This window comes from Calonectris borealis, chromosome 1, assembly GCF_964195595.1.
Source record: "Calonectris borealis chromosome 1, bCalBor7.hap1.2, whole genome shotgun sequence".
In the NCBI taxonomy this organism is placed as follows: domain Eukaryota; kingdom Metazoa; phylum Chordata; class Aves; order Procellariiformes; family Procellariidae; genus Calonectris; species Calonectris borealis.
The window spans coordinates 63,428,474-63,452,971 of NC_134312.1; the positions used below are offsets into that span (position 1 = coordinate 63,428,474).

Here is a 24,498-nt window from a genome sequence, read left to right on the forward strand (position 1 = left end):
CGCTTTATCCCGCCCGGGGACCTATCGGTCCGTGGCGGCGGAGACCCGGCCGCCCGGCGGGGGGCAGGGGGGAGACGGGGACGGACACACGGGGACACGGTACTTTTCTCCCTGTGGCGAAACCGGTAAAACTTATCTGAGGAGAAAATCGAGCCTGGGCTGCAGCGCCCGTGAGGAGGGCGCTCGGCGGGCGGTGTAAAGTTACCGGCCCGCCGGGTTATTTCTGGGCAGCCCCGGGCTCGCCGGCGGTGAGGAGTTTGGACCCCGCGAGAGGCAGGCAGACAAAGAGGAGCGTTTTCGGCAGCGGAGGGAGGACGGCCGTCCCTCCCCGCCCTCGTCGCTGCCGGGCACCGGACTGTCGGAGCCCGGGGACGGCGGCACCGCCAGGGAGCGCGGAGGGGGCGCGGCGTCGGTGGCGGCGGCGGCGGCGGCGGCGGCGGCGGGGCCCTGCGCCGCGGCGGGCCGGTGCCGGCGGCGGGGCCGCGGCGGGCCCGGGGTGCCGGTCGGGGCCGGCCCGCCGGCAGCGCCCTCTGCCGGCCGCGCCGCGCCGCCGAGCGGCCTCGGCCCCCGGGCCCGGGCAGCCCCCCCCCCACCCGCGCCCGGGCCGCCCCCGGCGCCTCCAACGGCAGCGGGCGGCCGCGGGGGCCTGCGGCGGGCAGGGGGAGGCCGCCGCCGCCGCCCCCCGTCCCCGGCCGCGGCGGGGGCTCGCAGCCCCGACGCGTACCTGCGCGGCCCCTACCCGCGGCCCCCCGCCGGGCCGGGCCTGTCCCCCCCTGGCGCGGCCCCGGGCCAACCGGCGGGCCGGTGAGGCCTGCCCGGCATCGCAGCGCCCGCCGCTGAGCCTGCCCAGCCCCTCCCGAGCGGGCGCCGCTGGCAGGGTGGGTAATGCGGCGATTCCTCTGAAGTTCGCTCCTCGCCGGGCCGCATCCCCCGAGCGGGCGGCGGTGCGGAGCGGTGCGGTGCCCCGCGGCGGGCGGCGGCGCCCGGCGGCTCCGCAGCGGCCGGGGGCGGAGTGAGGCGCGGGGCCTGCGGTCAGCCCGGCCGCGCTCCCCTTCCCGGCGCGCCGCAGCGGGCGCCCGCCGAGCGCCGGCACGGCCGCCTCCCCGGAGCCGGGCAGGGCAGGGCAGGGGAAGGGAAGGGAAGGGAGAGGAGGCCTCGGCCGCAGCCAGGGCGGGCAGGGCGCCGGCTTCCTCCCGGGGAGGAGGCGGCGGTGCCGCACCAAAGCGTGCGGTGGAAGTTTAGCGGTTCCTTAGAGCATCCTAACTTCAGCGGCGCCCGTGCTTCTGCCTGACTGGAAAAAGGGAGCGGACGGAAAAAACGCCCTGAAAAGCAACCCGTAAAACAAATTCCCTGCAAGCGATACAGAAGGGTCCACGGCCAGGCTCCGCAGCACGCCTCAAGCCTTGAAGTAGGTGAATATCCCAACTCGCAGGAGCCCGTGGATAGCGTAAAGGCTGATAGGCACTGTTTTATCTGTTTTGTGTTGCAGTATGTTTGTGGGTTAAATTGCTGCTGGATGGCTTCCAGGGAGACGGAGGAGGGGTTAATGAATGTTTTTCGCCTCCTAGTTGCCATGAGTGGTCCTTAGAATTCCCTGCAATATTGCAGTGCGTAGATAAAAACTTACTTATCGCAGGGGATGCGATTTCCTCCTTAGAAGGAGGCAAGGACTGCGATCCTCCCTTACGAGCCTCACGTTATGTGCATAACCAGCCTGGTCCGTAGCCCTCCTCTGGAGCATCAGGTACAGTCAGGCCACTGAGGAGAGTGCAGGAGCTGAGGGGTTGGATCAGCGCTGCGGCGGGCAGTCGCTTCTCCGCTCCTGCCCTTGTCGGAGCAGTCTCGGGTGGCACAGACGCACGCCCACTGCCACCACTGCAAGGCAGGCGAGGGCAGGTGAAACAGTATCTCCACCATACGGATTTCAGAACATAGGCTCTTTGACAGAAAAGGCGCCCTGGGAAGAAATGTGACACCTCAGAGGCCTTATGAAATGGTTCCAGTAGAAATTTAAGTGAGTGATAACATAGAGCACATGCACAAAGTCACCCGTGATTCTCAACGTGGAGGTGAGAGTGGTGTGTGCCAGTGCTGAGCAGCTGGCTTAAATACTGGTTCTGGGAAGCAGAATGGTGTCTCACCTGATATTAATAGGCGAGGCGTGATAAATAAATGAATATCTGGTGTGAAATCCTCCCCCACACACATTGTGCAAGAAGAATTTTCCCATTCGTTTTAAGGATTTCAGAGTTTTTGCTGTCATCTTCTCCTCCACCGGGTTTTTCTCATTCATGTTTTTCTGAGTGTTGCAGAGCTGAGTGGTAAAATGAAGGACATAAAAACCTACCAAGTAAAATAAAACAGAAGTAACACCGCCGTGCGATGTTTGACCTGGATTTTAGTTTCGGTTGTGAGCGACACAGGGGAATGGGCTTCAAAGCGGGCCTCATCAGGTGTAATCCCACATGGCCTCTGCTCCAGAGTTGGGGCAAACTAATGGCTGCTGTCCCACTGGGCACCGGAGATGTGGCTTCCTCAGAGGCGGCTGTATCGGCTTCAGAGGAGGCGAATGGCTTGAGGCAGGCGAGAATCTGGTTCTTCGGTCTCTCCTTTAGACAATGTTGCCCTTGCTGTGCAAAGTCATCATCGGTGCGCTTGTCGTGAGACATTTCCTCCCATGCAGAGAACAGAGCCAGGCTCTGTGGACCAGGGGAGACCCCATTTTAAGAGGGCTTACTGCTAGACATCACCAGTGCCTGGGCTGTGGGTAGCTTTCTGCCCTGGGCGGGTGTCTCCAGCGATTTCCTGGGTGCCTCGTACCTGGCATCCTTCAGAATTGGGTAAAAAGAGCTGTTTATACATTTTAACCTTTATTTTCTAAACAGCGATTACCTCTGTTTTGGTTTTGTTCCTTTTTGCTTCGCTTCATACTTATTCCTGACAACTTTGTTGCAACTCGCGGTGTATTTTTAGCAACTGCGTCGGTAGTTTTCTATGTGGGTGGCTTATGGAATTAATCTTGGTAATATTTGTAAATTGCACCTCGCCACCGGTGCCGCTGCTGGAGCTCGGCGCAGGCAGGGACCTGCCCGCACGCCGTCCTTGTCACACGAGGGGCTGGGAAGTCTGAAACTCTGACCCCGGATGCGTCACGGATCAGATCCCATTTAACGCCAGGAACAGGCCAGCCCCGCTGGGTTTTAAATGCATCCTCAAATCTCGTTTAGGCGCACGAAACTTGCTCATCGGGGAGGCGGCACCAGTGAGGCGGAGTAAAGGTCTTTACCCCAAAGTTCGTGCCGGGAGATGATAACTGGGAGGCGCTTCCTGTTTATGAATTAATAACCAGAACTTAAGCTAAGTCAATGCTGGGACCAAAAGCGTAAGTTTTTATTAGCTCAGGATATGGCTATAGCCAGGGTAACAGGAAGCCCCCTCCAGTTATAATTATTGTTCTTATCATGCTGCTGCGTCTAGCAATTAAATGGGTTTGAGATGTAATGAGTGAAAAATGCTGTTTTATTTTCGGAAGTGGAAAGAGCGCTGCTGGGACCAGGGGCCGGGGCGAGCAGACAAACAACGCGCTTGGACAAAGAGGCAAGCACAGTTACTCGCCACAGTTGTTGGCCCTTGGACTCCGTGCAGCGTGTTCCTCTGCATGGCTGTAACAGCTGGGGAAGACCCTGTTGGCTTCGGCTAGACATCTCAGCTGGCCTAGAAAATGAAGCAATTTTCATTTTCCCATGCCTCGGTTTCCCCATTTACTCAACGGTTGCTATTTCCCGCCCACCTTCACAGGGTGCTTTGAAAGCACTGGATGTGGTTTCATCCAGACTGGGTAAGAGCTGGCTATGGACCCTGATCGGTGTACGTCTTCTACTGATGAGGGACAGCCCAGAGACCTCCTTGATACCTGTGAGGGTTTTGAACTCCTAGAAGTTAGACCATTTATTCGGAGGCAAATAACGTACTTGGGTGGCTAAATGAATAAGCGTCGGTTTTGGCCACATGGCAGCAATGGCGTGTAAAAGTATGTGGATATTTGGTCAGGAGGAAAGCTCTGGGAAGTCAAGTCACGGAAGGATTAGTGACCTGGGCGTGGAGGTAAATCCCTGTCCCGACTGCGGGCCTCACCAAGTGGGTCTCAGGTGATGGTGTTAGAGCAGTTCTGCCAGATGGCGAGGTCAAGGGCAAGTTCAGCCACCTTCTGCTCAGAAGGGCTGAGACACTGGTAGATTTAGACCACTTTTCTTAGGTGCAGGAGTCGAGGCAACTGGGATAGCACGTACCTTGGGCAAGACTCCCAAGAAGGGGAGTTTGCAAAGCCATTCAGTGGTGGACTGTTAGTGTCCCCATCCCTGTATCTGTAGAGGTCGGGTAGGCTGAGACTGGATGTTTTTGAAAGTTCCACCCTTTTCCTCTCTAATCCCAATTTAAGAAGATATTTTAAGGTCTGTGCCTAAATTTAAGCTCACAGGCAGTGCTGCTGACTTCATTAGAATTGTTTATGTCTTTAAAGCTGGCCACACGCTGAAGTACCTTTCTGACTCATGGCCTCTATAGCTTAATCAGTCCATTTATAAAAATGAGGTTGTTTCCTCATCCTTACTAGGAAATCTCTGCCCTCTGAATGTGAAATATTATTTATAGGGATTTTTCTTGCTTTTTGAAGGTTAACTGGTGGATAACAAGAAGTGAGAATTAAACGCTATTTAGAGAAAAGGTTGTTTCTTCAGTTATTTACATACCCTAATATGGACGGGGTTTAACAGGAGGCCTTCTCTTTTGAAACTATTCGCCCTAGCAGTACAGAGTTCAGCTTTTGTTTTGAAAATAAACCCAGGTGATAATTTCACTCCAGATAGGGCATTTAGCAATTTGTCTGTTTGTCGTGGGGGAAGAGTAGAGGCATGTTACTGCTTCCCCCCATTTACAGCACAGAGTGCACCTGAATCCTCCCTTATTTGGCCACATCAGCAACTGAGGTCCTTCCTCCGCAAAGCACAAGTGCATGTATTTTGGGACCACTCTTGAATTCAGGTAGCCTTCTGAGTTGGGTAATTTTTATGGTAGAAATCATTCTTCTAAGACTTCCCTACGCAGATGAGTGGAGGAGCAGCCCCTGTCTCTGTAGGCTGGCAAAGGCATCACCACATCTCCAAACACCTTGGAGAGTCGGGAGTCAGGGTAAAAAGAATTAAAAAGCTGTACCATTAGAATTTATTTATTTAGTGGAAGTAATAATAAGCTGTAATAGTGTGTGTTTATACAGTGCTGTATATGTTCAAGGTGCTGTATAAAGAGTGGCTGTCTGATCAAGCCACTGACAGAATGATGCCAGAGTCTTTCACTTGTTCGCAGGGGGAGTACAAAATAGGCAGCGGGAGGGAAGCATCCTCGAGATGTGAGCCCCTTGAGCTGCTCCTGGGCTCGATACTGATTTTGGGGATCATAGTATAGATCAACAACAGTGCCACTGAAACCCGGGGAGCTATGCGGGGAGAAGCACCGTCTCTGTGCAGCGAGCCTTAACCCATCCGCATCGCGTTCTGGTGGGAGAAGGGGGGTTTATGCTGGATGAAGGATGGCATAGTCTGCTCCCTTGGTTTTCTTTAGCATTTCCCACTGAATGGGACATTTACTTGGAGAAGCTGAAGCTCACTGTCTTTTCACGCCTCGTTTTCTGTCCTGCTCACCTTCCAGGGCCTGTGCTGACATCTGTCTCTGGAAGGATGAAGTAAGAGCAATCGCTTACAGCTCCTGGGAAGTCAAATTGAAAAGCGGGAAAGGTCACCCCATAAGGCAGTGGTATTTGCCAGAGATGCTTGGGAAGCTCAGAAGGGCAGCTGTCTTCCCTGTTCATTATAACCTTTAATCTTTAAAGGTATTAGCAAGACCTGGAACAATGGTGTTACACAGCGGTACCCTGCAGGCTAACGTCTCCTCCGATTCTAAACGCTGACAGGTTTATCTTGGTCTGTGGGCTATGCTGAAATGCCGAAGAAACTTGGCTCTCGCCAAAATCATTGAAATCATAGGAAGTGGGCATAGGAAAGACTTCAAAAAGTTTTTCAAAGCAGGACGTACTATACCAAAGGCATGCTTGTCCAGCATGTTCCCTAACATGCTTGTCCAGCGTATTCCCCATGTATGGAGGGTCCACAGCCTGTCCGGGCTGTCACCGCTGCCTTTAGCTATCTTAGTCATTGAAAAGATTTTACCTCCTCTGTAACTCCGCTCTGCTTTGCTTGCTGTGATTCCTTGTCCTATCGACAAGGTGTGGAAAAAGTATTCCTTCCTCTTTGTCATGTCTCTCCTTGGCTTTATGTTCCTTAGGCTAGATCCTATCTCAAATGCATCCTTCAGCTTTCTCTTGTGTCTTGTTTTCTGCAGCTCTAACCATCCTCCTGCTTCTCTGTGTTCCCTTCAGCTAGTCCACCTCTCTCTTGAATGGCACTGCTAGAGCACAGCGCTTTACCTGGGGTCCTGCGCTGGCCAAGTAAAGCCGAAGTATTCCTTCACGTCTCTTACAGGCAGTGCTCCTGTTTGGTTTAACCTTTGCACCATGACGTCGTTCATCTGTGTGTAGCTTGTGATGTGCCGTGGCTCCCAGATCCTGCCCAAGAGATCTGATGCCTCGTGAGCCATTTTCTATCCTGTGGAGCTAGCCTTTCCTACCTAAGCGTATGATTTTCGTATTTGTCCTGTTTGAATTTCATCCTGTACCTTTCAATTTGTCGGGATTGTTTTGAATTCTAATCTAATTCCCCTGACTTTGCAGTCCCTTCCTGCTTGGTGTCACCTGCCAATATAAAAAAAGCACAATCCCTGTTTCTTCACCAAGATCAGCTTTGTTTTCCACTCTGCAGTCCCAAATAGAAAGCACAGAAGAGAAGAAGTTGTTTCATAAAAAATAAGAACAGAACTCACCCCCCAAATATAAAAGAAACTGAAAACCCCACAAAACACTTGGCGTTGTTTTCACACCTCCTATTCTTTTACTCTCCTTTGGAGGTTTTGAAGTATTCCTAAGAACGGTTGTATTTGCTGTAGTAGCGCCAGTGCCAAACAAAAGCAGGACCTTGCTGCACTAGGCATGACACTGACATGAAGGGGTAGGTAGTTCCCACCCCACAGGATCTGCATTTTATGTAGACGAAGACACAGAAGGGTGGATTATACAAACCGGCTGGGCTCTTTGGGGAGAGGAAATCACAATGTGTGGGTTTCCTTAAACATTTTTTGACAGGGGTTCGTTCGGGTTAGGGAAGGGTGGGCTGGAGGTTGAGAAGAAGTAAGGAAGTAGGTCAGGAACAAGAGAGAAGAGACAGGTGGGGGAGGAAGATGAGGGCAAGTGACTGTAACAGGAGAGAGGGAGGAGAGGGAGGTGATCCCTGAGAAGTACAGGGGCTGACGCTGCCGCAGCCAAGGCCAGCAGGAACAGAAAGTTGGGTGAATTGCTGAAGATCCTGGCTTAGGCTGTTTTTGCAGCTGCCCTTACTGACTTCAGTCTCTCCCAGTTTTTTTCCCTGCAGTTGTCTCTAATATCTTTGGAAGGGAAGGTGGGCGAGGACAGGAGATACCGCCTATATCCTAATGCTCAGTCTGCCTGGGGATTCCCCGGCTGGAGCTGAGACCAGAGGCAAAACTGATGCTATAGCATTCCCGTGAGATCTCTGATCCTGCTCTCCACGCTCAGGAAATTCTGATGGGTCAGAGATTAGCCGAAACACCAGCACTTTTCATTGATCTGAGATCCTTGCGGTTTCCTCCCTTGCTGCCATTGCCCTTCCCACGAGGAAGGTGGTTATGCAGGACCAATTTGACCTGCCATCCTCCCTCCTCCCATGCGGCAGGCCCCGCATGCTGAATTTTCCCTCAGCCTGCACATGATGTCTTTAAGGGCACGTGTGACTCTCCCACCCTCTGTCCTTGTGTCTGCCCTACTCTCACCATCAGTCCGGGTGACTGAAACAGGTACGAGCACGGAGGCACAGTCATCAGCGCCTGAGCTGATGGGTGAGAGCTGCACGTGCGTCATGCCGCACACGGATGTGCGTGGCCCGAAGGCTGGGTGCGTTTCGAGCGTATGCAGCTCAACATACTGTTCTCTCCAGTAGCAGGTCCGGTATGTCAGTACATTTGGCAGCGAGTCTATAAGATTATGGTTTTTCTCTTGGGTGAAGAGAGCAAGAAAAGCTCTTTTTTTGCTTATAGTTTGGGGTCAGGGCGTTTATTTGCTACTGGATGTGATCCAGTGGATTCAGTGTGTCTCTGTTTATTTTCGCTTGAAGACATGACTTTTTTTTTCTAGTTACAGATCGTAAAGGCACATGGGATGGCAGGTAGCCAGCAAGCTCCCTAACTATTAGCTGCATTGGTGGGGTGTTACGCTAACACTTCTGGAGGGAATGTTACAGCAGACGATGGAGTGGGTTGACAGAGACTTGGACTCTAGCAGCAAGGCTCAGAAAATACCCAGTCCCAGAAAACTTGCAGAACATTTCAAAAAAAGTTTGGTTTTTCAGGAAGCTCCTTTAGCTTTCCTAGAATATTTCTACTTGTAGGCAAAATTTGTAAGCGTTCTTTATTTTTAAAACGCAGTTTATATTCTGCTCTTGTCTGCAGCAGCGCCAGCACTGTCAATGTATTTATCTTTTCCCTGTTAACACTTGCTGTTCCTGGAACGTCTCCTGCTCAGCAGCTGTTTGTAGGTGGTTTTTTTTCTCTCCCATCATCATGTACCTTTCCTTCCTGTTCAAGGCATCCATAAACCTCTCGTAGTGACATCATAGCTGTTTCCATAGCAACAGATTATGATACTAGAACAGAAGATAATATCAAACAGGAGGAGGAAGAGATAAATTATGGTGTTTGTGTCCATGTGTCTGAGGGCTTGATTATATTCCTACATCTCTTCCGAGGATGATGTCTGCCTGGTTTCTCCTCTGTTTATCTTACATGCCTTTTAAAGGTTAGGAAAAAGAGAAGGGGAAAAAAAGATCTGGAGGTCAGAACAATACAGATGCATATTTTTGATGGTCTCTGTGTAAACCTAGTAGGCTGAGATTTTTTTTTTATCTCAGTGGTAGCTCTCCTGTGTCTCCTGAGAGTAATCTAGTCTGGAGAAAACTTGGAGGCACAACAATCCCCTGGTGCAGCTTCACTTTTATTTTAATTACGAATTACTTGTAGCCACTAGCAGCTGGGATCCCAAGTCAAGGATCCCTGTGCTGCAAATTTTCCAAAAGACGGACAAACGTGGCATGGCATTGCGCCAGAGGACTCACAACCTGTATTTGAGGAATGGTGCGACAGGTGCTCAGATCAGCCAGCTCTGGCATGGGGAGAAGACAGAGGAGTACCCAAAAGAAGGGTATCAGCAGACAGTGCTGCAGCCTGCCTAGAGAGTGGTCATCGCAGAGGTGATCTGAGCCTCACCCCAGTGTTAACTTTTCACAGTGGTGTTCTGGAAGTGCTGTGCTGGTAGTGGGTTGGGGGTCTGGTTTGTGACTGTCTGCGTGGTTCTTCCATGGCTTCAGGCTGTCACTCTGAGAGTAGCTGACAGCAGCAGGATTGCAGAAGAATGAGTATCCATGTTGCTCAATGCTTACGTTGGTAGGAAGGCTATCTGTTTGCTTAAAGCATGAGGCTGGAGGTGAAGAACATCCAGCTAAATGCATGAGGTTTTATTTTCTCCTAGGCAGCATTTAGTGTTGACAAATTCCAAATAGTTTGGCAAGGATTTTCAGCAGGTCTCTGTTTTGCCTCTAAATAGCGGTAATTTCTGGCCATCATTGCTACTTTCCTATTTAGATGATTGACTTCAGAAGCTGGAGAAAAATTTCCAAGAAAATCCTCTTGGATATCCTCATAACTCTGTGTGTGTATGCAATCTTTAATCTTCCTCTTGTGGCAAAGTTTCTGGGGAGTTAAATGGCCATTCCTAGTCTTTAAAATACCCAGAGTAGGGTATGTCTAACACGGCAAATCTCTGGTGATGCTCTTGAGCACTCTAACGTTGACAAACACTTTTGATCCCACTCTTAGGCACTCTAGTGCCCCAGGGAGGAGTGCAGGGTAGGGATCTGAGCAGAGCAGTAATCCGTAACATGTCAGCTAGCTTTAGCGATGCAGTGGGGCAGAGGGGTATGTAACAGGGCTCGTTCCGTTACGGCAATTCCGTGACGTGCCGCAGGATGAGCCCTGGGTCAGCAGCAGAGCAGCGCCGGGATTTGGCGATGCCCAGCCTCCAGCTCCCAAGGCGTCAGTGCACAGAAGCTTTCTGGCATCTGGGTGGGCTGCTAGTGGGCTTGGTGGCCATGTTGAGCGAAGAGTTTTTGGTCCAACTTAGTGCCACCAGGATGGAGAGAAGTCGGCAAGTAGGAGGAATTGCACGAGTCACTTAAACTCAGCAATGCCATCAGGGGTTAAAGTTACTCAGAAGGTATGTGAGCACAGAATACCTTGACAGGAATTAATAGTTAGGTCACCTTCATGGAAGCTTATTGGGAACCAGTAGAGACCACAGAGGACTGGTTGGGTGTGCTTCCCCTGCGCAGCGCCAGCTCGCCACACTAGCCCCAGTTTCTGAGCAGGCTGACGGCACTGTCCTGCGGGGAACGCGTTTCCGCAGTCAGGCCCTGGGGTGATGGGGGCAAGGGAAGCTGGAACGAGGTCCTTTGCAGAGGGAAGAGAGAACGCAACCTTTTCTCTGAAGCCAGATTAAAACAAAAGGACAGCTTTTGGCTACAGCCAATTTGTGGACACCGTGGAGAAACCCAGGACCTCATAACTCCCCCAAGGCATGTGCCTACAAAGCAAGTGGGGATCACGTTTAATCATTAGTACAATTATAAATTCCTTCATGTCTTCTAGCGCTATCACTGGCACCACCAGAAACCTGCCTTCCCATCAAACTCCCCCTCTGCATTCCCTCAACACCAGAGTGTGTATGTATTTAGCAAGTGGGGATAAGAAACATGTTGCAAACCCCATTTAAAATTGCTGCACCACCTGACAAGGAGATGTGAAACCCAGACACGAGCATATCCCATTGATGGTGACAATACTTCTCTTGCAGTGTCATCTTCTCATCACTTATCGGAGGCTGTGAGCACCTGGATAATAAAAGTGAAGCTTCCAAATGCCTGCGCTGCCGGAAAGCCCATGCGAGTCAGAAGGGACGGTAGATGCTGTTATAGAGCCGTGTGTGTGAGAATACAGGTGGAAGAGTATCTGTGTGCATATATATGTGTGTGGGACTCTTTCCATGTTTGCAGGCACGCGTAGGAACGTGCACATGTGTTTGCATGTGGCTGCATCCCCTTTGTCTGCAGAAGGCAACGTGGGCCTGGTTCTCCTTAGAGCTGTTACACCGTTCTCTCAGCAAATTGCATTTGTACCAGGGCTCTTTTCCACTGCGGGGAATGAAGAAGAGAGATTTATTATAAATATAAATTAGGCCTTCTGTGTGTTTGTGAGCTGTCACAGCCTGTACAGGGGGAAATATAAACAAGGTGAATGCAGGGTGTTTATGTGGAGCGATGCTGTGACAGCATACGTGTTGGCAGAAGTGCTGTCTGCAGGCTCTGCATAAGGGGTTGTGTCGCCGGAGTGAGTGTGGAAGGCTGTAAATCACAGTGTGTTCAGGAGGGGACACTACCACTCTGCCTGTAGAAGGCAGGGAGAGATTTTTGAAGCAATGTGACTCTTCTCAGGCCGAACAAAAGGGTTACTAGAAATCCAAGCTTGAGAAAAATATCATCCAAGACATTTTTACTGGGAGTGATCTGTAATCCATATCCACCAGCTCATCTCCATCTTGACCCAGAACAGCTGCATGGCTGGCATCTTTTACACATCTCTCCCAGTGCCAGGTTTTGGTGGCCCTACTGGACCAGTTCTTTGGCATCTCTGCAGCTCTGCTAATGTGTTTCAGGTCTGTCCTGCTCTATCCTCAGTTATTTCAGTCTTGGCCTGGTCCTGTGGTGTAGCTGTTGTCTTTATGCAAATGCAACATCTCCTGGAGAATCTGTATCCATTTAGATGTATTTACCATATCACTCACAACGTTTCTAATGTAGGTGAGACTATCTCAGTAAAGTAGCTGTATCTTTTTCAGCATCCTTGCAGGTAGGTGCCTGAACCCTGGTTTTGTTCTTGCTCAACTGCGAACTTGAGCTACAGACTGTGGAATTCCCCTCTTTAGGAGTGGACTTGGCTTAAAAGTTACTTCGTGTTCCTCCAAAATCATTGCCGTTTCCCAGAGGAGCACTTGAGTCATTATCAATCCCTGCATTTCCTCTCGACCAGGAAGGGTTGAAGGGGTTTCAACCCCTTCAGATGCTTTAGAGGAGGATGCTTTACAAGGAGACGTCTGCTTTCCCTTGCCATGCCCTGTCGCAAACAGACACCGAGACTCTTGCCAAAAAGCCGCTGCCTGTAGAAAATAGCGTGCGAGGGAAGAAGAAGATGGGATGTGAGGGTAGGGCAGGGTTTCAGGTGGGGATGCCTGATGCTTTTGATACCGGGTGCAATAAAACAGATGCTTGTGGCAGCACTGGGGGTGAGCTAGGAAATGTGCTTATGTCACTTGGCATCACTAGAGCAAGTTGCAGATCATAGTTTTTGATTTGGATTTCATTGTGGTTGGTACTCCTGTCCGTCTCACCCTCTGTCATTGTAAGGCTTGTGGAGGGGATGGGGCTTCTACTTTGCTTGTGTATTTTTTGTCCTTTCTCATGTCCCTGCCAGCCTCTTCCCCTCTGCCACCCCCTCCCCAGCACAGCCCTGTCATGTTCGGTCGTGCTTGGTTGAAGATGACCAGCCCACCTGAGGTGTCCATGGCCGAGGACATAGCGCGCTACGTATCGAGAACATGCCGACTTCCCCTGGGAGCCGAATGTTGCGTGTCAGACGTCCTGAGCCGTGGGCCGGTGAGCGCGGGGACTCTGCGGTCACCCCTGGGGCTCAGGGTGAGCCTTGGGGGGCCGGCGGGCGCGTGGGGGAGGAAAAGCACAGGCACAGTCGCATGGGTAAAACACTCCGTGGTTACCGTGAAACGCTTGCTGAAAAGGCAGATATTGGGAGTTATTTGCTAAATGAAGCAAGGGAAGTGGGAGCCTCTCCCGGTGATCTCAGCGTTCCTGCCTTGCCCACCAGGGACGTGGGGAGGGCTGCCGGGGGCAGGCACTCCCCATCCCCTGCTCGGGGTGTCCGGGCAGATGCGCTGCCTGCGAGCCAGCCTGCGGGGCACTCATCCCCTTTTCGGTTGGAGGTGGCAATTCAGCAGCACATGAGAACTGTGAAATCCAACCCTGTGTTGGCCCAGGCTGCACTTAAGCCCCGTGAAAGCCCTAATTTGAAGGCTTAAGGGGAACTGAAGCATGGCACCAAGTGCTGCGGCTGAGCTTCACTCTTCCTGAGCCGTGACAGCCTGCCAGGAGGGGAACTGAGGGGCAGGACAGCCTCTGCCTTCCCAGCAGGGCCAGGAACCTCCAGCCGAACTTCTTGGTCCCGACAGAAGTGTTGGATTTGGTAGGGTTTTAAACTGTAAATGTGATTAAGCGTGGCTGGCAGTTCTGACCTCTGTGGTTTTTACCAGATGCCCAAAGACGTTGTTGCAGTAATGGGCCCGTTCTGCCTGCAGCCCAGCTGGTCTCCATACGTCTGGTTACGTATGTTCATCCCTGTAGTTCTGCCCCCGATAATTGCTCTCCATCTCCTCAGCCTGGTCACTGCTTCTCTTTGCAGGCAGCGGGCTCAGCTTGCGGCTGGTAGCAGATACCACCTCCCCTGTGCCAGGCTTCTAAAGGCCACGTAGCCATTGCGGTGGACCTCCGTCGGGAGAGCCCCCCCACTTCCCTCTCCTGCCTGCGTCCCTCCTCCCCACGCTTGCTCTCTGCACAGGGACCCCTTTCATCTGGTGCCCCTCAGGGGGATGCTGGGCTCCGTGTGCTGCGGGAGTGGGTGAGCCGCCCAGCACGCAGGCAGTCACAGCAGGCTGAGCCTCACCGTTTCTTCCTTTTCTTTGCGACTGTGATCCTTGTTTGTTGTTACAATTGTCATATTCACTTAGGGTCACTTCAGCATTGGATGCTTTCATTTATTTCAGAGCCCCGTCACTGCGTAACATGCAGCCGTAGTTTTGGGAAAGTCAGAGTGTGCCATGCTATGCCTAGGCTTGGAAGGGGGATTCGGATAGGCGCTGAAGATGGCCCCCAGCATCGTGCCTGCTGTATTGCTGGGAAGCACACACGTGCACCTAAGTGCACATACAGACCTGTGTCTGTGGACGTCCCTGGGAGCATCCTGTGGCATCCTGCCCACCTTCCTCCTCCAGTCAGGTCCGTGGGACTTCGGCCAGTACACTGGAGAAATGATCACTGGTGTTTGTCAACCTTTACAAGAAAACAGATGGTTTTTAAGCCAAGGCTAATATTGTAGCTCATGCTGGAGGCTGGAAGGTAACTGTAAATCCTAGGTCTCATTTGCACAAATACATTGGGTTCCAATCCTAAGGGCATTTTGCCTTCCCCTGCCTGTACCTCTGTTTCAGAAACATGTACATTTAGTTTGGATTTGTTTCTTCAAAAATGTGGGGGTGGGGGGCTTTTAAATTACATTTGGCACAGAGGGGATAAGGAGGATTCTGGATGCTCCATCGGGTAGGAATCCGTGGATGTTTGTCATTTACGCGCTGTCAGTTGGGAACACTGAAAAGACTGGATACACAGGAGAGCGGTAATGATATTTGCAGCCTCTTACTTGTAGGTCTGCTGCTCAGATCAGACCTCTCAGCTTTCTTCTGGCCCAGCATATGAGACCCCACACACTGGGTCATGTTTCAGGCGCGAACCTTACGTGTAGGGTCATCTGGTGGATAAGTGTCCTGTCATGTGAAGGGGGACAGGCTCTGTGGCAGGGTTGCTGCAGGAGTGGGAGGCGATGCTGGCCAGTTCGGCTCCTTCCAGCACAGAAACCTGCAAGATGCCCCTGCCTCTCCAAAGAGGCCGTCCCTTTTGCGGCAGGGTCCATGGAGCAGAGAAGAGGTTCTTGGTTTCTGCCCTGAAGATGTGGGAGGTACAGACCTACCTGAGAGCCCATGAGGAGGCAGCCGTGGCAGTGATTCCCAGGTTCGCTGGGGGTCAGCAATGATGGCACATTTATACCACTGCAGGCCTTACCCGTAGCAAAGTATTTGTTCGCATTTACTGGCTGCTTACCAGATCTCAAAATTGTTACAAAGAGCGACAAACCAGCTAAGATAGCCTGCGGGGCAGGGATGGGGCTCCCTTCAGGAGGCAGGGGGACCATGCTGGCAAGGGTGCGTGGAGGGAGCTCTGCACCGACACGGGTCGTGCTGTGTGCGCTCGGTGCTCTATTTCCCGAGCTGCCAATTCAGTGTCTTTCACCTCCACCGGTTCTTTAGGAGGAAGAAACCAAAGAAGAGTTGGAGGCTTGTCCATGCAGAGACTGGCTGCTGGAGGAACTCCCGCCAGCCCTCCCGTTACTGTCGGCAGAGGAGAGGGAGAAGTTTGTGTCCCCTCCTGCCTTTCAGCCAGAAGGAATGCATGTGCTTGGGGGCTTCCTGCCATGCTCTCTTGCCATGCTGATGGGTTTCATGACACCCCTTTTAGCACCTGAGGATAGGTGTGAAAAGGGAGGAGGTGGAGGAGGAGAAGGTGGAGGTGGTGGTGGTGTGAGTTAATACAAGACCCAGTGGGAAGCAGCGGCAGGCAGTATTATTTCAGCGGTTTGAGCCAAAACTTTCTCTCTCTCTCTCCCTCTCATTAAATTACAACTAATGCAAGTAGCATTGTGAAGGAGGAATTTGGGAACTGTTGTTCATCATCCAATCGCTTGTAACGAATGTGCTGCTCAGTGCCATAGCCCATAGCCTAGCTGAGAAGTAATTCACTTGGTATTTGCAGGCATGACATGCATGCCATAAGAATTCCGCTGTTAGCATTATTCCAGCATTAGCGAGGGGATATGAAAATAAATGATGAGCTATTGTTTTTCATGATTAAGTCCAGGCTTTTTGCTCCTCTTGTCTTTTTCCCTTCCTCCGTCTGTGGAAGGAGGGGCCTCTCCATTCCTTTCGCTTTCGGAGCAGGGAGGTTGTGCCCTCACTCATCCCAGCTGCCCCGTCCCCCTTCCAGACCAGCACCCTTCTGCTGCTCCCTCTGCCTGTCTCCTCCTGAGTTTGGAGACCAGCCACAGCGGTCCTTAAAATTGCTGTAGGATATCACCGCAGAATGATACGACGGTAGAGGGGACGTCAGCATTTTGTTATGGGTCTACAAAGCTGTGTGTGTGGCCCTCACCATCTCTCAAGGGGACCAAGCTCTTCATGGTTGCCGTGGCAAGCTGAGAGTTCGGTGGCGGGTCAGCAATTTGGTACTTTGAGGTCATCGGCAAGCCTTAAGTGACTCTTCTGTTATTTAAAAAAAAAAAGAACAGGGAAAGCTCTTGAGACAGCTGTCAATCTGGATATGCAGGAGTTGAGCTGAGCAGCCTCTGCCAGGGTCTGCTGGCAGTGGCCAGCGCTTGTTTGTCCACAGGGCAAACAAGGGGGATCTGCGACCCGCGGTTGTGAGGAGCGTCCCTGTCCATTCCAGTGGGCTTTCCTGTGTTTCCTGCAGAGCTTTATAAATGCGAAGGAGTTAAACATTACAGGGGAGTGAGGTAGTTAAGTATTATTTATCCCTACTTTCTAGCAGGGGCGACCAAAGAAGAAAGTGTACCAGTTTCAGAGATGACCCCTGTTTCTGGGATCATCAGTTCATGGGGCTGGTTTAAGCAGGCATGCGAACACCCACCTGCGCAAAATAAAAGACTTCTTTCGAAAACTGGGCTTAAATATCCCCATGAAATCCCCGGACTGAGTCAGTACCAGCACTATACAGGATTCCTGCGCTCTTAATCTTATTCTTAATCAACTAACCCAGGCAGTCTTTCATGTCACTGAGTTGCTGCTCACTCCAGTGGCCCCAGCCCGCGTTGGCTGTTCAGCAGAAGGCCTGGCTGAGCTGAAGGCAGATGGCAGAGTAGGAGCTTGTGCTGATCCTACTACTATTAACTCTACCACTCCTCTGCACAGCAAGCTGCTCCCTTTGAACATCAGCAGAACCGTTTTTAAAAGCCCTGCGGCCCAGCCTTGTGTGACAGAATAGCTCATTTTGTCAGGGAAAAAGATACCTTGGCAAACTTTTGAGTGTAAGCTGTCAGGGGTAACCTCAAGACCCTGGAAGAAGCAGCCGTAGCTTTGAGGAAAAAGCAGCAGCCAGCTGCAGGTGTCGCGTCCCCACCTGCGAGGGGATGCATGAAAGCCATTGCTTTTTCCCCCGTGTTCTTTATTCATCCTCTCACAGGAGCAGTGTGCGCACCAGAGTGTTCTGTGACGTTGCTTTGCCCGTAATCATGGTTATGAAATCCAAAGCTGCTGGGTCGCTGTACTTGTCCCGCCCCGCGCTGCCAGCATACCTCGGCCCACAGCGACCTGCAGCACGGCGTGGTTATCCCAGCGTAGCCCTGACCTGTGGGTCTCCTAAAATGTCTCAGGCCGGGTATCTCTCTCTTCCCCACCACCTGCACTTGCTTACACGCATGCACATACATGTGCAATGCACAGCCTTAGCACCGGTAGCATGCAGCTCTCGCCAGTTCACTTCAGAGCAGTTGCGAAGTCCCACGTCTCAGAACTGGGGAGGCCGTGTCCCTCTGCCTGAGCTCCTCCTCGCAGCCCTCTCACAGCCCTCGCGGTGATTGCCAAGGTCCTTTCCACTGAGAAGCGATACCTGCGCTTGGTTCTTCTCGGATTTTGCAATATGCATAAATGGGGTGGTGGTGGCACTGGGCGTGAAGCCATCAACTCATATTTACTTGTGATCTAAGAAAGCGATTCCAGTTCAGACCTCAAAGGGCAAGCTGGTGTCTGATTTAAAATTGTGCTACCAGCAGAAGCATATGACCTCATCATATGAAAAAGCAGGAAGAAAAAAGAACTAAGCTTCTAAGGTACACAAACGTCCACAGGGAAAAGAAGAAATATCTTAATAGAAGAGTCAGTTGTCTGCGTAAGAGAAGGCTGGGGAAATGACTAATTTGCTGGTTCTCTTATACGTGCAATTTGATTCAGTTGTTCCTTCTTTGATTCAGGCCCCCTCCTTCACTTTCTGTACCCCCCACCTCGCCTTGGCTTTTTCTGCCTTTTAAGAGAGAGCGGGCGAGGGAGGGTGGAAGGGCTCAGTGAGGAAGGAGTTAAGGGAATGCTCAGTGGGGATTATAAAACAGCCAGGCACTTGGAAACAGTTAAGAAGAGAGAAACAGATCTGCCAGGAGGGAGTGTGGCACTGGAGCCGGTGGTTTATTTTCATGCCTCCCTACACAGCGATGCAGAAGGCTCTCCTACAATGGGGACGGAGGTAACAGCGGGGGGAGCGGGGTCGGTGCCGGGGTGGGGGCAGCAAGGTGAAATGGGGAACAGACTTCTCCGGCACCAAGTTGGCAAGCCTTCTCACTGATCCTTACTGACGTGCTCCGCTCTGGATGTGGGTCGTTTCCATTAAGGGTGGCAGGAGTTAGCACCTACCGTAGCCTGAGGGCATGGCCTTGCCCTGGGGGCAAGGTGTCCTCTTTGCATGTTGGACGTAGGGGAGAGTAGTCTGCGTGCTCTTGGCATCACCCTGGAACGCAACAAACTCACTGTCTGCTCGAGCGCAGCGCCGAGAGCAAAGTGTGGGCAGGTCTGTGGGTATGCCTACGTGAGCGTGAGTTGCCTGCGAGGTCCCCTGCGAACGTGGCTGTGGGTGGACATCTTGTGCAAGCCCACCTGGCCAGGAGGAGCCTTCTGTCATGCTCTGATGAGGCGGCCTTGAGTCACGAAGAGCTGTGTTTTTACTCACACTGCATTTGTGCCTCAGAAGCCCAGCTGAGACCTTCTGCATGCTGTGTCAGGCACCCAGTGCCTCAACGGGGGCAGAGAGTCTCGGTCCCAGGAAGGAGAGGCGAATACAGGCACCTGGAGGCAATGTGACCCGACAGACCGGGTTACTGGTAGGGCTGCAAAGAGAAGCTAGGTCAGTCGAGCCTTCCTCCATTGTGTTCCCCAGATGCCCATGCTTGGGGCAGTAGCTAACCACTTCCCCGTTTGAGGGACACTGCTACTGGTGATGTGATGGTGAGTTAAGAAGTTGACCCGAATGCAGGTCCTGCCATCCCCTCTTGGCTCTTCAGCTCTGTGCATAAAAAATCGTGGTGTTTGCAGCCGCGCAGCAGTGGGAGCATGTGTGGGAGTGACCACAGGGGAGAGTACTGCACGTGTGCAACGCGGAGACCTGTTTTTCTTGGGGGGAAAAACCAGATGCAACTATTGGAGCCAAAGTGTGTGGAGAGAAGAGTTAGTCACTCTGCAAGTGTCAGAGGCTCGCGGAGGAAATAGTGAGGAGTTTGCTGACTAATGCTGATGATGTTCAAGGAGTAAATGAGAAATAGAGGGAAAACCCTCTGTTGCTGAATTTGGAAGGGAAAAAAAGAGAGAGGAAAAAAAAAAAAGGAAAATGTACGGAGTTACTAATCAGCCCCCAAAGTCTCTGACCTATATCTCCCTCCTTTCCCTGGAGCCATTCTTGAAATGAAAAATTAATAGAGAACAACCAGGTTTTACCTCCAGGGTACTCTTTTAGGCTGCCATGTACTGCAGGCTGAGACCAGCGGATAGGACTTTGGTGTCCCTCAGCATGATCTAGAAAGCGGAGTGGTCTCAGTCTAGGGCGTTGTGAGGACGTCCAGAGAGACTGAAAGCGAGAAGGTAATCTCCTGTCTGGGAAGGATGGTCTCTGGCTTCAGACGGTTGGGAAAAGGATGTTGAGCTGACACGCTAGGTTAAAGTAGACCAGTAAAGAAGGATAGTCCTTGAAGTTACAGTAACTTTATCAGGGGAAATGGAGGTGAGAAGGAAAAAAAAAAAGTATATCAGGTCATTAGCCCTCTGAGGGCCAAGTTCATTGTGTCTACAGAATATTCCTCCCCCTCTTCCCATTTTTAGTTTTTTAATGAGGAAAGAAAATCCTTATTTAAGAAGCTAAAACCTAGGGTTGTGGGTCAGGAGGTTTCATTTCCCAGTTCTGCTGCTGCCTCACTCTTTAAGCTTGAGCAAGTCACTTCACTTTCTTCTGGCTCCATCTTTGTCTCTATAGGATGTGGTTTGTGATACCCTTTGCAAAGCATTTTCAAACCTGTAGAAGAAAGGAAAGGCTCCATTTTCCAAGGTGACCAGGGCCAGGGCGTCGCGACGACAGCCGTGTGGAGTGCAGGAGGAGGAAGGCTGATGCCGGGGGTTTCTGCCTGCACTGGAATAGGCTCTGTGCCTGCGCAGTGCACCCACGGCTTTGGGCACTGCCGGATTCACCCTCCCACGTGGCATGGGAGGGATGGGACTACGTAGCTGTCGTGTGTTCTGAGAAGTGCTGTCACCCACTGTGGCAGCAGGGCTAGGCTAGCTTTGCGGGGATCTGAACACATGTGAACATCTCCTCATGTTGGATGACCTCAACTTAGATGCCCAAGATCACTAGCCATATTTAACGTGTAGATCTGGATGCATCATGTTGTCTTTGTTGTGCTCCTTCAGAGCCTAGCTCCGTAGATGTTTGCAAGATACCTCACTTTTACTGCTATCTTTTGTGATAAATATCCTCCATAACCCTGAAGGGCCAGAAGCTAAGCCATGCGGGCTGTCTCTGCATGGACTTCTGCCTCTCCAATACTAGGATGCCTCATGCAGCTTGAGAAACTAGGTTATATAGCAGCTTTAATGGGGCTTTTTCCAGACACTGATTGACCTGATTCCTCGGACCAGCTGTTTTATTTATTAAGCAAAACAGGAGAAAAAGAATGCATCTCCTACATAAATTTGATTCATTGTGGAGAACATTTAAACTATTTTTTTGTTTTTTTGTAAATTGATGTAGAGCTCTTGCTTCATATTGACTTTGGAGATATTAATTTATACACTAGGAATGAGGAAGATTTGCCTCTTCATCTAATCCTGTTTCTAGAGAGAGATTTACTTAATGTGCAGTGTAATTTGTCTAATGTGCAACTTTGTATGTAGAGTGTACCCAGATCCAGTAGAAACAGTGGGTATAATAAAAGAGAGCGCTGTAGTGCAGTGCTGTAAATCCCTCTGTGATTAAAAATACTACATTAGTCAATGCTAGTGCAGTCAGGAGACATCGCTAGCAGAAAAGCAGGGATATATGGTGAGAGTCTTCAGTGCAGGACAGAGAAACTGGGTCTGTGTTCGTCTGTGTGTGCGTGTGGTATGTGTCTAGGGGAGGGGCAGCTTATAACATCATTCGCCAGGAATACCGCTTGGGTGGCAAAGAGGACTCATTGGGAGTTATCCCAGGGTTGTCCTTGCATGTTCACAAGGTGATGGAGGAACCGAGTCTCCTGCCAACTCCCATATTGTCTCACTCTGTTTCCCTCTCGAGTCCTGCGCGCGCTTGGTGGACAGTTGCAAGGTTGGATTTTACACTTCTACAAAAGTGTCTCTAAAAATAATTTATTGCTCTGAAGAAGGCTGGCACCATGGATCGGTTGATTTTTTCATTTCCCCCCCCCCCATCTGTCTTTTTGTCTGTCTGTCTTTCTTTCCTGGTGTTGACACTGGAATTTTTAGATGGGTCTTTTTTTAGGATTTTGTGAATCTCCCTGTATATAAACAGGGAAAGGATACGTTCATAGCAATATAAGAGTCACCATCTCTGAGTACTGTCCATCTGTCCTATATCCAGTTTATGACCACTGCTGCCTACAGGATCTGATACTTAATTTGCTTTCTCTTTCTGAGACAGCAGGAGGAAAGGTGACATGCAAAAGTTGCTGTTTGGAACCAAGTAACAAGACTCTGTTATGCATTAAGATTAAAAATAAATGAATTTTATTTATCTGAACAGAATCAGGATATGAAATAAAGCTTTAGTTACAGTTTGCATTTAAGTTTGACATGATTCTGTTAGTGTAACATCTGGCGTGTGTAGTTTCTTCAACAGCTGGATAATATAATCCAAGAGAAAGAAAAGTGTATGTCATGGCAATGACCTGCTGTTGAGGCTATTCAGCAGCTTCCCTATTATGGGTTGTTCACAATTTTACCAAACTTAAACTCTGTGGGCTAAAATTTTCCATCCCAGCTACCTGCCTCAGAATGTGTATTTAGAAAACAGCTCTTTTATACCTCTGTTGTAATTTTTGATCAATGTTAAATATAACAAATGAACAAATAAGGGAGAAAACAACCCCCCACCTTGACAACCCAATAAAATTTGCATGGTATATATGTCAGAGGCACCACTTCTGCTGTCTTCAAGAGCATCAGCCCAAACTTGGCCAAGTTTCAAGCCTTAGAAAAAATGGTTGTCATCACATCCTCAGCAGACAAAACAAATCTCTGAAGAATTTGGACCTAAGAGTTTCAATTAGGCAGTTAAAATTAGTGGAAGCTTTTCATGTTAATCTCTCTGTGCCTCAATTCCCTGCCCATGACATATGGATAATACAGTGTGTTACTTTATGAGGGCATTGTGAAAATACATACCTTTATGTTTGTGAAACATTCAGTTACTCTAATGATGCGTACTGTAGGAAAGCCCGGGAGTAAATTACTAATTCTGTCTGCAGAGCAGAGTGTGGCTGGTACCTAGTAAACAAGGCTTCGGGCCACACCTTGAACAGTGTGGAGAAGACGAAATAGTGACTCGTTGCTCGCTAAGTGAGCACCGTGCATCCTGCTGTGCTGGGTGAGGCCAAGGTCCCATAGAAAAATAGCCTGTGATTATGTGATTAACAGCTCTGCCACCATACACAGGCAAGAAAAGGGGTCGAAGGAAGCCTGCACAGGCAATCATAAAGCTGAGGTTTCCTAAGCCTTGCATTCTTGATTTGCAGCTTTAAATAGTCTTGCTTTCACCTTTTTCTGTTTTCTGTGTAGTTGTTTATCATGCGGAGTGGGCATGAGGAATAATAAGCAGCCGTTGCTCCTGGAAGAAGAGACAGGGAAACGCCTGGTGCCATCGATCATCAGAGAGGAAAATTCTTGGTGAAGCCTTGCATCCAGGCATTGCGTATAGGAGCATGTGTGACCCTCGAGATAGAGAGAAGTCAGGGATGGAGGGAAAAAAGCAAACAAACCGAGATGTCTTTTTTTTCCTTTATGCTGTTTTTCTGTAATAATGCTGCATACCATTAAACAGCAATGCCACAAACCAACAGACTTGCAAGTTATTTTAAAGAAGGACAAGATCATCCCATTGCTTTTTGCTGTGGGTCTTGTGGGAAGGCGTTTCCTGGTTTTACTCTGATACTCACAGTTCTGGTCATTCCCTCTCCCGGCTCCTGCCTGTGGAAATCCTAAGTGGTACACACATGAGACCGTCATCTTTAAGCTTGGGAAAATGACCCAGTCCTGACTCACAGGCAGAGTCACCCCCAAACCCCTCTGGTTTTGTTCACTTTCTTATATTTTGCTTTTCTACCCATATGTGTTTCCTCAGGTAGAAGGAAGTAGCGCTGCCCGCAGCCCGTTACTAGTTCAGAGTTGTATGTGGGCAGTAGTAGGGGAGGAGGAGGCTCCGGTTGAAGGTTTGAAGTAGAAATCATGATCATGCCACCGATGAGCAAGCTACTGGATGGCTGGGATGCCCACTTCAGCAGAAGTTTGCCCATGTCACAGTAGTATCGGCTGTTTCTTCTGCAGTAACTTAGGATGGGAGTAAGCTGGTCACGCCAATGCTGCAGAGGAAGTGGGAGTGGAGGGCAAAGATTGCCATGAGCCAGGAGCTATGAGATGCAAGAAAGTTGTATAGATACACTGATTTTAAAGAGTTACAGTTCAGCACGGGAACATACCCACTGAGCTGTACAAGTTGAGGAAACTTGTTTGTTCTCTGCCTACATTATGAGTCAAACCAGGATGCACGTTTTCTTCAAATCCCTAAACCCTAAAGCCCGTGCACAAGAGCCTCTTCTTGATGTGGTTTTCATAATTGATGTTTGGCTATTTCACAGTTGCTTTTCCCCATGGAGTTTCTCTTAAAAATGCCCTATATTTCTTTTTAATTTTGACTGTGCATGGCAAGTTTATATTTCAGAAAAAATATTCAAGCATCATCTTTTGTAAAGCTAGGATGCCATTAGGGTACTTCGGGGAGGGAACTGCTTACTATTTGTGGTGTCCCCTGAGCAGCTGATAACTGAAGTCCTACCGATATTTCCCCTTCTTCTTCATGTGAATTTTCAGAAAGGTTTGTCAAGACAGACATTGATCTGCCAGCACTGGCTGGTTATTTCAGTTGTTCAAGCATTAGGTAATTATGTTTTAGCAAGCAACTATACTTTCTCTTTCTCTTTCTTTCTCTTTTTTGTTTCTTTTCTTTTAATAGCAAATGCCTTTCACATTCCCTGCTATTGACTCCTCCAAAAGGAGGC

At 50.3% G+C, this 24,498-nt stretch overlaps 1 protein-coding gene and 1 long non-coding RNA gene across 5 annotated transcripts in view; both read left to right on the top strand.

The window, feature by feature from the left end:
* Positions 1 to 24,498, top strand: part of HIPK2 (homeodomain interacting protein kinase 2) — a 141,068-nt gene that overhangs the window by 1,004 nt on the left and 115,566 nt on the right. The gene's annotated exons all lie outside the window — the stretch shown is intronic.
* On the top strand, positions 1,287 to 23,276 carry LOC142085663 (uncharacterized). The gene is made up of 2 exons (XR_012674774.1): positions 1,287 to 1,408; positions 23,003 to 23,276. It is a non-coding gene; the product is annotated as an uncharacterized LOC142085663 (long non-coding RNA).